General features: G+C 38.9%; 1 non-coding gene across 1 annotated transcript; it reads right to left on the bottom strand.

Annotated features, from left to right (window-relative positions):
• Positions 1–9,029: 9,029 nt before the first annotated feature.
• Positions 9,030–9,100, bottom strand: TRNAG-CCC (transfer RNA glycine (anticodon CCC)). Its single transcript has one exon. It is a non-coding gene; the product is annotated as a tRNA-Gly (tRNA).
• Positions 9,101–9,577: the final 477 nt, after the last annotated feature.

The raw sequence follows: 9,577 nt of genomic DNA, 5'->3' as shown, positions 1-9,577 counted from the left end.
CAGCCTTGACGTACACCTTTTCCTATTTGGAACCAGTCTGTTGTTAGAACCATGTCCAGTTCTAACTGTTGCTTCCTGACCTGCATACAGATTTCTCAAGAGGCAGGTCAGGTGGTCTGGTATTCCAAAACAGAGAGAGAAACAGAGACAGACAGAGAGAAGATAAGAAAAAGAAAAAGAAAGAAAGTGAGAGAAAAGAGCCTTTGTACCTTCAGAACATGCAAGTTCATTTTCCTTTTGTGCTTGGACCACCACACATTCATGCACAAAATAAAAGTCAGCAAATCCAAACATGTTCTTCTCACTCATCCAGCTCTAGAAATTGGAACAGTGCTCTTCATGGTCTCTAAACATGGCCATCTTGATTCCAATACTAAACAAACATGAAGCTCCCACTTTAATGAGAGCAAACAGAATATATATGTGTGTGTGTGTGTGTGTGTGTGTGTGTGTGTGTGAGTGTGTGTGTGTGTGTGTGTACGTATGATAAAAACACTGAGGAATAAGAATAAATGTTTCCTTCTAAGACAGATTATTTTAAGAAGAAAAAACTTCAAGAAATATTTTACTTCATATACTTACCAAGATCAGAGTTTAAAATGAACGTGTGAAAAGAAATAAATGAACAATGAGAAAATACTGTTTTCACCTGAAAATTAGATTATCAAAAAGTATAAAGTCAGTGAAAGGAATATCAGGTTAGAAACTGTGGAAGACAAGTAGTGTATTTAAAAAATCGAGTTTGTAAAATATTAAATGTATCCCAGCAGAAACGATGAGATAAATACAAGTTCAAGGATAGACTCTATGAACCCAAATTATTTATGCAGAGAGACACACATCTTTGAGTAAAGGACTATGGAATAGATGAATAAGCAATAAATAAATAAAAAGGAGAAGTTTTATTGAGTTGACAATTGATACTTCACACTGAAATTTTTTGAAAAGCAGAGACATTACTTTGCCAACAAAGGTCCGTCTAGTCAAGGCTGTGGTTTTTCCAGCGGTCATGCATGGATGTGAGAGTTGGACTGTGAAGAAAGCTGAGCCCCAAAGAATTGATGCTTTTGACCTTTGGTGCTGGAGAAGACTCTTGAGAGTCCCTTGGACTGCAAGGAGATCCAACCAGTCCATTCTAAAGGAAATCAACCCTGGGTGTTGTTTGGAAGGAATGATGTTGAAGCTGAAACTCCAGCACTTTGGCCACCTCATGCAAAGAGTTGACTCATTGGAAAAGACTCTGATGGTGGGAGGGATTGGGGTCAGGAGGAGAAGGGGACGACCGAGGATGAGATGGCTGGATGGCATAACCGACTCGATGGACCTGAGTCTGAGTGAACTCCGGGAGTTGGTGATGGACAGGGAGGCCTGGCATGCTGTGATTCATGGGGTCACAAAGAGTTGGACACAACTGAGTGACTGAACTGATCTGAACCCAGACTGCTAATGCTGAACTTTTCTGAAGCTTAAAAAAATATATATATAAAAGATAATATAAGACTGAATTCCCATTTAACAATTTACTGAGCATAAATATTTCTTTTTTCTCTCAAAATCTGATGAAAATGACAAAATTATTCTGATGTAAGGAAAAAAGGTAAATGCTAAAATTTGAGAATGCCTTCAAAAGCAAAGAAAAATGGAGTATTTCTGGATGATACTAAGCCAATGCAATAATATTGATTACCACACCTAATATATCTGAGGAACTGTGAAGTTTTTAAAACAGATAACATAACCTCTAAAAAATTAATTTTGACCAAATGAATCCTTCAGAAGTAAGTTCATGGAGAGCAAGAGCAAAGAAACCAGAACAGAGTGTGGGCTGTTTTGTTTTTGTTTTTGTTTTTTTTTCCCCCCACTGTGTAATTAATTAAAGGATTGCAAAATAGTTACTGCTGCCCCCTGCTTTCAGACCTGCTGTTACATTTTCCAGCTGGATAAAATCTGCAGGACTTCTTTTGTCACCATGGAAATTCAGCCAAGGGGTCTATAGGGAGGTGACTTCAAGCTTTTGTCCTTCTTATGGGGGACAGGGCCACTTACAAATTGTCCACGTAGATTCTTTCTGCACCTTTAAGGTAGAGCCCACTGTTTTTACCTTCCCATCCACTGTACAGAGTTGGTCTCAGCACTCATTGTTGTGGCAATAATTACTGTTACATGTGCCAAGGATACTTTCATGAACAGTTGTTGTTTTAGTCACTAAGTCATGTCCAACTCTTTTGCAGCCACGTGGACTATAGCCTGCCAGACTCCTCTGTCCATGAGATTTCCCAGGCAAGTATACTGGAGTGGGTTGCCATTTCCTTCTCCAGCAGATCTACCTGCCCCAGGGATCAAACCTGTGTGTCTTGCATCAGCAGGAGGGTTCTTTACCACTGAGCCACCAGGGAAGCGGTATTAATATATGGAAATTAGCAAGGAAGAAAATCATCACACATTGGAAGAAAAAAATAATTTTAAAAACTGAACAATCTTTTTTAAACGGAGAAATCAAAATGAACAAACAGGAAAACTAACACTAGCGGAATCAGAGTTAGCACTGAATACAGAAAGATTTTAACTGTCTAGTTCTCATATTTTCATAGAATGAAGGGATGCTCTGAAACATGGAAAGTAATTATGTGCTTCTTTAAGTTAAAAACATGATTACTAAGATTAAAAATTACAATAATAACATAAAGTTTGGATAGCAGAATTGTCATGGATAAAGACTACACTTGTAACTAGAAAATTAAGCTGAGAATTATACCAATGTACAGTTTAAAAAGTCAAAGCAATAAGAGTTAAAAGACATTAAGGAGAAGACGGAGGCTAGGTCTACTGTTACCAACATCCTTTAAAAATTCAGACTGACATGCAGCTTATCTCAGATGCTGGATTCTAGAAAGTAACAAGTAAGAACGAAGGATTTTGAAATAAGAAAAAAAAAAAGCAAACAAAAAAACCCCATCCCTATCAAAACTTTGATTCAATTATGAGGAAAAAATAGACATTTTAGACATCAATTGAAAAAAGCTATGTTTTACTTACACTTCCTTTTCCACAAAATGTATTCATTAACATATCCTTGAAAACTGAGAAATGAATCTAAGTATGTGGAGGATACCTAATGACACAAATAATAAATTTTAAATAGTTACAGGTAATAATGCTCTGGAACCCAATCCAGCTGTTAAAAATATGTTCCCTTTCCAAAGGACTTCCCTGGTGGCTCAGACGGTAAAGTGTCTGCCTACAATGCGGGAGACCCGGGTTCAGTCCCTGGGTCGGGAGGATCTCCTGGGGAAGGAAATGGCACCCCACTTCAGTATTCTTGCCTGGAAAATTGCATGGACAGAGGAGCCTGGTAGGCTACAGTTCATGGGGTCGCAAAGAGTCGGACCGGACTGAGTGACTTCACTTTCACTTTCTTTCTTTCCCTTCCCCCAAAGGAAGCGTCCAATAGGAAGAGAAGAATTCAAATCCTATGGAAAATAGTGTGTAGTTTACTCTGAAAACTAAAGATAGAATTACCACATGATCCAGCAATCCCACTCTTGGGCATACACTCAGACAGAACTGAAATTCAAAAAGATACACACACCCCTGTGTTCATAGCAGCACTCTTCACAAAAGCCGGAAGATGGAAGCAACCTAAATGTCCGAGGATGGATGAGCGGATAAAGAGATGTGGCGCAGATAACACACGCAGCGCAATGGAGTATCACTCGGTCATAAACAGAATGAGACCGTGGCATTTGCGGCAACATGGGTGCAACCAGAGACTATAATATAAGAGAAGTCAGTCAGAAAGAGACAGACAAATGCCATGCAATATCACTTCTATGTGGAATCGAAAGTAAGGCACAAACAAACCTATCAACCAAACAAGCAGACTCACAGTCGCAGAGAACAGACTTGTCGGTGCCAAGAGGGAGGGAAGGACTAGGAGTGTGGGGTCAGCAGGTGCAAACTATTGTATGTAAGATGGATAAACGATGTCCTATGGTATAGTACAGGGGAATATGTCCAATATCCTGTAAAGAACCATAATGGAAAAGAATATTTAAAAATAAGAATGTAAAAAAAAAAATGCCCATTTCAAAGCTTTGAGACCAAAGAATAAAACTGACAGAGTAGAAAATTCTAAAAAAAGAATTAAAATCCTGCTCGAATTTTTGTCTCTTCTATGGGATTCTGGAGAAGGCGATGGCATCCCACTCCAGTACTCTTGCCTGGAAGATCCCATGGACAGAGGAGCCTGGTAGGCTGCGGTCCATGGGGTCGCGAAGAGTCGGACACGACTGAGCGACTTCCCTTTCACTTTTCACTTTCATGCATTGAAGAAGGAAATGGCAACCCACTCCAGTATTCTTGCCTGGAGAATCCCAGGGACGGAGGAGCCTGGTGGGCTGCCGTCTATGGGGTCGCACAGAGTCGGACACGACTGAAGTGACTTAGCAGCAGCAGCAGCATGGGATTCTAGGTTTGGGCTATGGTTAACAATCCAGTTTTAATAATGCATTTCCTTAAAAGTTAGTGTAATAACTAGTAAAACAGATTTGTGAAGTAGAAAGTCCAATCCATGAGAACAACAGCAAAAGATCAATCTAACAAAACTCAGGGTAAAGGAAAAAAAAATCCATTGTAACTTAATGAAACAAAGCTTAATAAAGAGAAAACATAAACTGTGTCTAGAAACACAGTTGTTGATTATATTTTATGAAAACACTCTCATTTAAAACCTGGAAACATCAGATAAAATGAAATAAAGATTATTTTGCTTGCCTAGCTGAATTTTCAAGAGTGTGAGAGAAGTCGTAACAGTCTGACATCTAGTAATCGGGATCATAAGCTACAGCTGAAGACCTGGCCATCCTAAGGACATTTTCCAGCTATAAATTTGACTTTTAACAACCTCCAGATCTTTAGGAGAAAGGATTTTAGGTGCATAAATGTGGGATTTAGATTGAATCCATCATATACAGCCCTCAGAAGATTATACGGTCAGGTAAAGATACTTCTTTTCTTTTCTTTCTTTTTAATTTTTATTTTTACTTTATTTTACTTTACAATACTGTATTGGTTTTGCCATACATTGGCATGAATCCACCACGGGTGTACATGCGATCCCAAACATGAACCCCCTCCCACCTCCCTCCCCACAACATCCCTCTAAGAAAGATAACACAAAACCATGCTTTGACCAAAAGCAGAAAGTCATAATTGCAGTCTTGTAACTGAATACATAGATAAGGGGATTAAATTTATTTGAATCCTCCAGAAAGTTCCAATTCTGGATGTGAACTTTAAGAGATTCCAGGATCTTGACATCCTTTTCAGGAGAGAAAAGAAGCCAGCCTTCTCAACTTTGTCACAATAAATGTGTGTGTTAGTTGCTCAGTCATGTCTGACTCTTTGTGATCCCAGGGACTGTAGCCCACCAGGCTCCTCTGTCCATGGGAATTCTCCAGGCAAGAATACTGGAGTGGGTTGCCATTTCCTGCTCCAGGGAATCTTCCCAACCCAGAGAACGAACTCAGGTCTCCACGTTGCAGGCAGACATTTTACTTCCTGAGACCCCAGGGATGGCCCCAAATAAACACCCAGTGAAAGAAAATGAGCTCATGCATAGAGAAGTCATAAGCTAAAGTAAGCTGAAACAATGATCAACAGAATTAGATCCACAAGGAGTTTAGAAAGAGGAAAAATTAGATACACAACATGAAACTTTTACTTAAAATGTTTAAAGAAATAAAAGAGAATCTAAAATATGTAAAAGATGCTATTTATGAAGAACATGGTTATTTGAATAATGAACCAAATCAAACTTCTGCAATCAAAAATTATACTCATTTAAATTAAAAGCTCAGTCATTCGGTTAAAAAACAGAATAGACATAACTAGAAAGAGAAATAGTGAGATAAAAGATTGGTTTTAAGAAATAACCCAGAGGCAACATAGAAATGAAGCAAATGAAAGACAGATATGAGACAGCAGTGGATAGACTGCTAAGAACCAATATACATGCAACTGGGGTCCAGAAAAACTGACAGAATGAAGGAGAGACAATAAATGTTTAATTAAGTCCATAATTAATCAAATGCCTTGCTCTTCAAATCCTAGAAGTAAAACACATTCTAATCAGAAAAAATGAAAAACATACCTGAGTGCTGCTGTTACTGCTGCTGCTGCTGCTGCTAAGTTGCTTCAGTTGTGTCTGACTCTGTGCAACCCTATAGACAGCAGCCCACCAGGCTCCCCAGTCCCTGGGACTCTCCAGGCAAGAACCCTGGAGTGGGTTGCCATTTCCTTCTCCAATGCATAAAAGTGAAAGTGAAGTCGCTCAGTTGTGTCCGATTCTTCGTGACCCCATGGATAAACATTATACAAGTAAATTTCTTGTTCATGTAAAATCCAAAATGAGAACGTTGATTAGTAAGTGTCATCTATCATTCCTGCTCACATTCTCTTGGCTGGAAAATAGCCCATCACTCACAGCAAGCTGCGAGGAAGAATGGGGAATGCAGGGTAGCTTAGAACCCAGGAAAAGTAAGAAAAAGTATACTGATGAATGCACAGTGTTGTATCTGAAACATCATGCTCTTCTCATCATGAAATACTCATTTCATCCTTCCCCTGAGATAACCCACGTGCCTATCTGGTTCAAAGTCTGGTATTTCCAGATGATTCCCATTCCTCTCCATCAGGTTTGTTTGATGGCCCAGTGATCTGGGAATAAAAATATTTAATCTGCCTTCTCTAACCCACAGTGGTGGAAAAGGCAAAGAATGTCTATAATGAACACTTTCATCACAAAGGAGATGAATCCCTTGTTCACTTGTTTGCTGGACTAATGAAATATAACTGGGGAGGTACTGTGAAAATCAGTTCTTCATCTGAGGCGTAACTACTTGGAAAGCTTTTCATTCTTCTCTGGGGCCAGATCTGAAGTAGGTGAGGGCACACCTGTTCTAGCAGATATTAAGAGTTACTATAATACGATGTAGTAACTAAACTAGAGTATTAATACTATAGTAGTAGCAGTGCTAGAACTTCCCAGGTGCTCAGCGGTAACGAATCTGCCTGCTAGTGCAGGAGACACAGGTTCAATCCCTGGGTCGGGAAGATCCCCCGGAGAAGGAAATGGCAACCCACCCCAGTATTCTTGCCTGGGAATTTCCATGGACTGAGGAGCCTGGAGGGCTATCGTTCATGAGGTTTCAAAAGAGTTGGATAGGATGTAGAGATTAAACAACAACAGCAGTGTCAGAGGTTTGATAGTGGAAGTCGATGATGGAAGAAGTCCTTTAGATCACTTAACATGCTTCAGAGCCTCAAAAAGAAGACATCTGAGTTTTTTGTAACATAAAAGGTGTAAACATGCATAGCCATAGATGAAGAGGTCATTGAAATAGAACAGGACAGTCAGTGTATATACGCCAGCTTAGTGTATGCAGAAGGCGGCTTTCAAGTTGGTGAGAAAGGAATAGATTATTCAATTATTCAACAGATAGTATTGGGACTATTTATTCATAATGGTATTTGGGAGCAAAATAAAAATATCTCACATCACACTCAGAAACAAAATCTAGATAGATGAAATTACTTCTTTAATGCTATAAAATGTACTATAACACATGGAGAATATTTTCATATTCTTATATAAGTTAAAAATCTTTCTTAAATTTTTTTTTTAATCTGGAGGCTATAAATTTGATTATATACACTTTGAATGAAGTTTTGTTTTTTAATTACAGAAGATGTGGTAAAACAAGTCATCAAGCAAGGAAGCTTGGAAAATATAATCCTCTGAAATACAGAGCAGGGAAATAAGAGGAATGGATTTTTGGTAACAAATAGACAAACTGATAAAAAGTGCATTTTAGACTGAAGAATAGAGTTCATTAAATGAGTGGGTCATTTCACAAAAGAGGCTATACTTATCGAACAAAAGGGAAAAGTTAAGCAAGCCCTTCAATGTGTATATTATGCTGTCAGTTATGGAAAAAGACAAGATTGCAAACAATGACCTGAGGCTTAATGCTTAAGGTGACCCAAGTTTTAAATGTAGAATAGTTTGCTTGTACAAAAGATAGTGGCTATGTCTATTTCAGGGTGAGGGACACACCAGGTGCTATTCAAGAGCATGGGTGTAGTTACAAAGGGCCACTTAAATTTGAATGGCACTTTGATAATCCTATAGTGCTTTCCTTTGTGTTATCTCATTTAATCCTTTCAACACTAATAATATACACCTTCTCTGTCTAAGAGAAACACACACTCAGAGAGATTTGGAAAACTTCCAGAAGACAAGACAGTACATGGAGAAGTCAGGGTTCACATCCAGACCTTCCTCCGAAACAAAAGCAGATATTTCTACTCCTTTAACTGGGTCCTCTCCTTCCTTATTCAGTTAAGCCATTCTATCACTGTTGTTTAGTGGTTCAGTCACGTCCTACTCCTTGCAATCCCATGGACTGTAGCCTCCCAGGCTTCTCTGTCTATGGGATTTTCCAAGCAAGAATACTGGAATAGGTCGCCATTTCCTTCTCCAGGGCATCTTCCCAACCCAGGGTTCGAACTCACATTTCCTGCATTGCAAATGTATTCTTTAGACATTATAGCACAAGGAAAGTGATTTGCAACATAAATAATACATAAAGCATTCATGTCTACACTCTTTAATGTGCTCCTTTGCACCAAGAAGATAAAAGACAAACCAACAGAAACATAAGTAAATGACAAAAATGGATAATTTAAAGATAAAATGCACCAATGTTCAAAAAGATTAAACTACATTCTTTCATACTGATAATTAGGAAGAAACAAATTGAAAATGTAGTTGCTACATCATTTCTTGCCAATCAATATGGTAAAGACCAGGATGCTTGATTATATTTTGTGTTGAATATATATTTAAGTGTTATACAATGTGTCATTTTGATAGGCAGAATACGAGAGATATTTTTTATTGATTGATTAGAAACTAGCCCATATAGTGTTTCCTGCTAATTAAGACCAAGAAAAGTACTTGGACACTGTGCATTGGCTGGGAATCGAATCCGGGTCTCCTGCATGGGAGGCAAGAATTCTACCACTGAACCACCAATGCTTTGTCACTATGCTGGTGGCTCAGAAGGTAAAGTGTCTGTCTGCAGTGCAGGATACTTGGGTTTGATCCCTGGATTGGGAAGATCCCCTGGAGAAGGAAATGGCAACCCACTCCAGTACTCTTGCCTGGAAAATTCCATGGAGGGAGGAACCTGGCAGGCTACAGTCCATGGGGTCGCAGAGTCGGACATGACCGAGTGGCTTCACTTTCACTTTCTAAGACCAAGAAGTTGCCAGAGAAGAGAGTGAGGCTTTGTTGTCAATTCCCATTTCTATCAGAGAATGTCTGCTTATATGTTAAATCTCCGGGTAGGAGGTTGTTTTTTTATTGATCTGTTAAGAAAAAGAGGAAGGAAAAGAAGGAACAGGAGGAAAAAGAAGAGGACAAAGAACGAGAAAAGAAAAGAAAACAATAAAGAAAAAAACAGGTGATAGAAGGTCCCTGTTGCATTGGAGAGAGTATTCAGTTCAGTTCAGT

Source organism: Ovis aries, chromosome 25 (genome assembly GCF_016772045.2).
Source record: "Ovis aries strain OAR_USU_Benz2616 breed Rambouillet chromosome 25, ARS-UI_Ramb_v3.0, whole genome shotgun sequence".
Lineage (NCBI taxonomy): Eukaryota > Metazoa > Chordata > Mammalia > Artiodactyla > Bovidae > Ovis > Ovis aries.
Note: the sequence above shows the minus strand (reverse complement) of the source record. Positions and strands in the feature narration are given on the sequence as shown.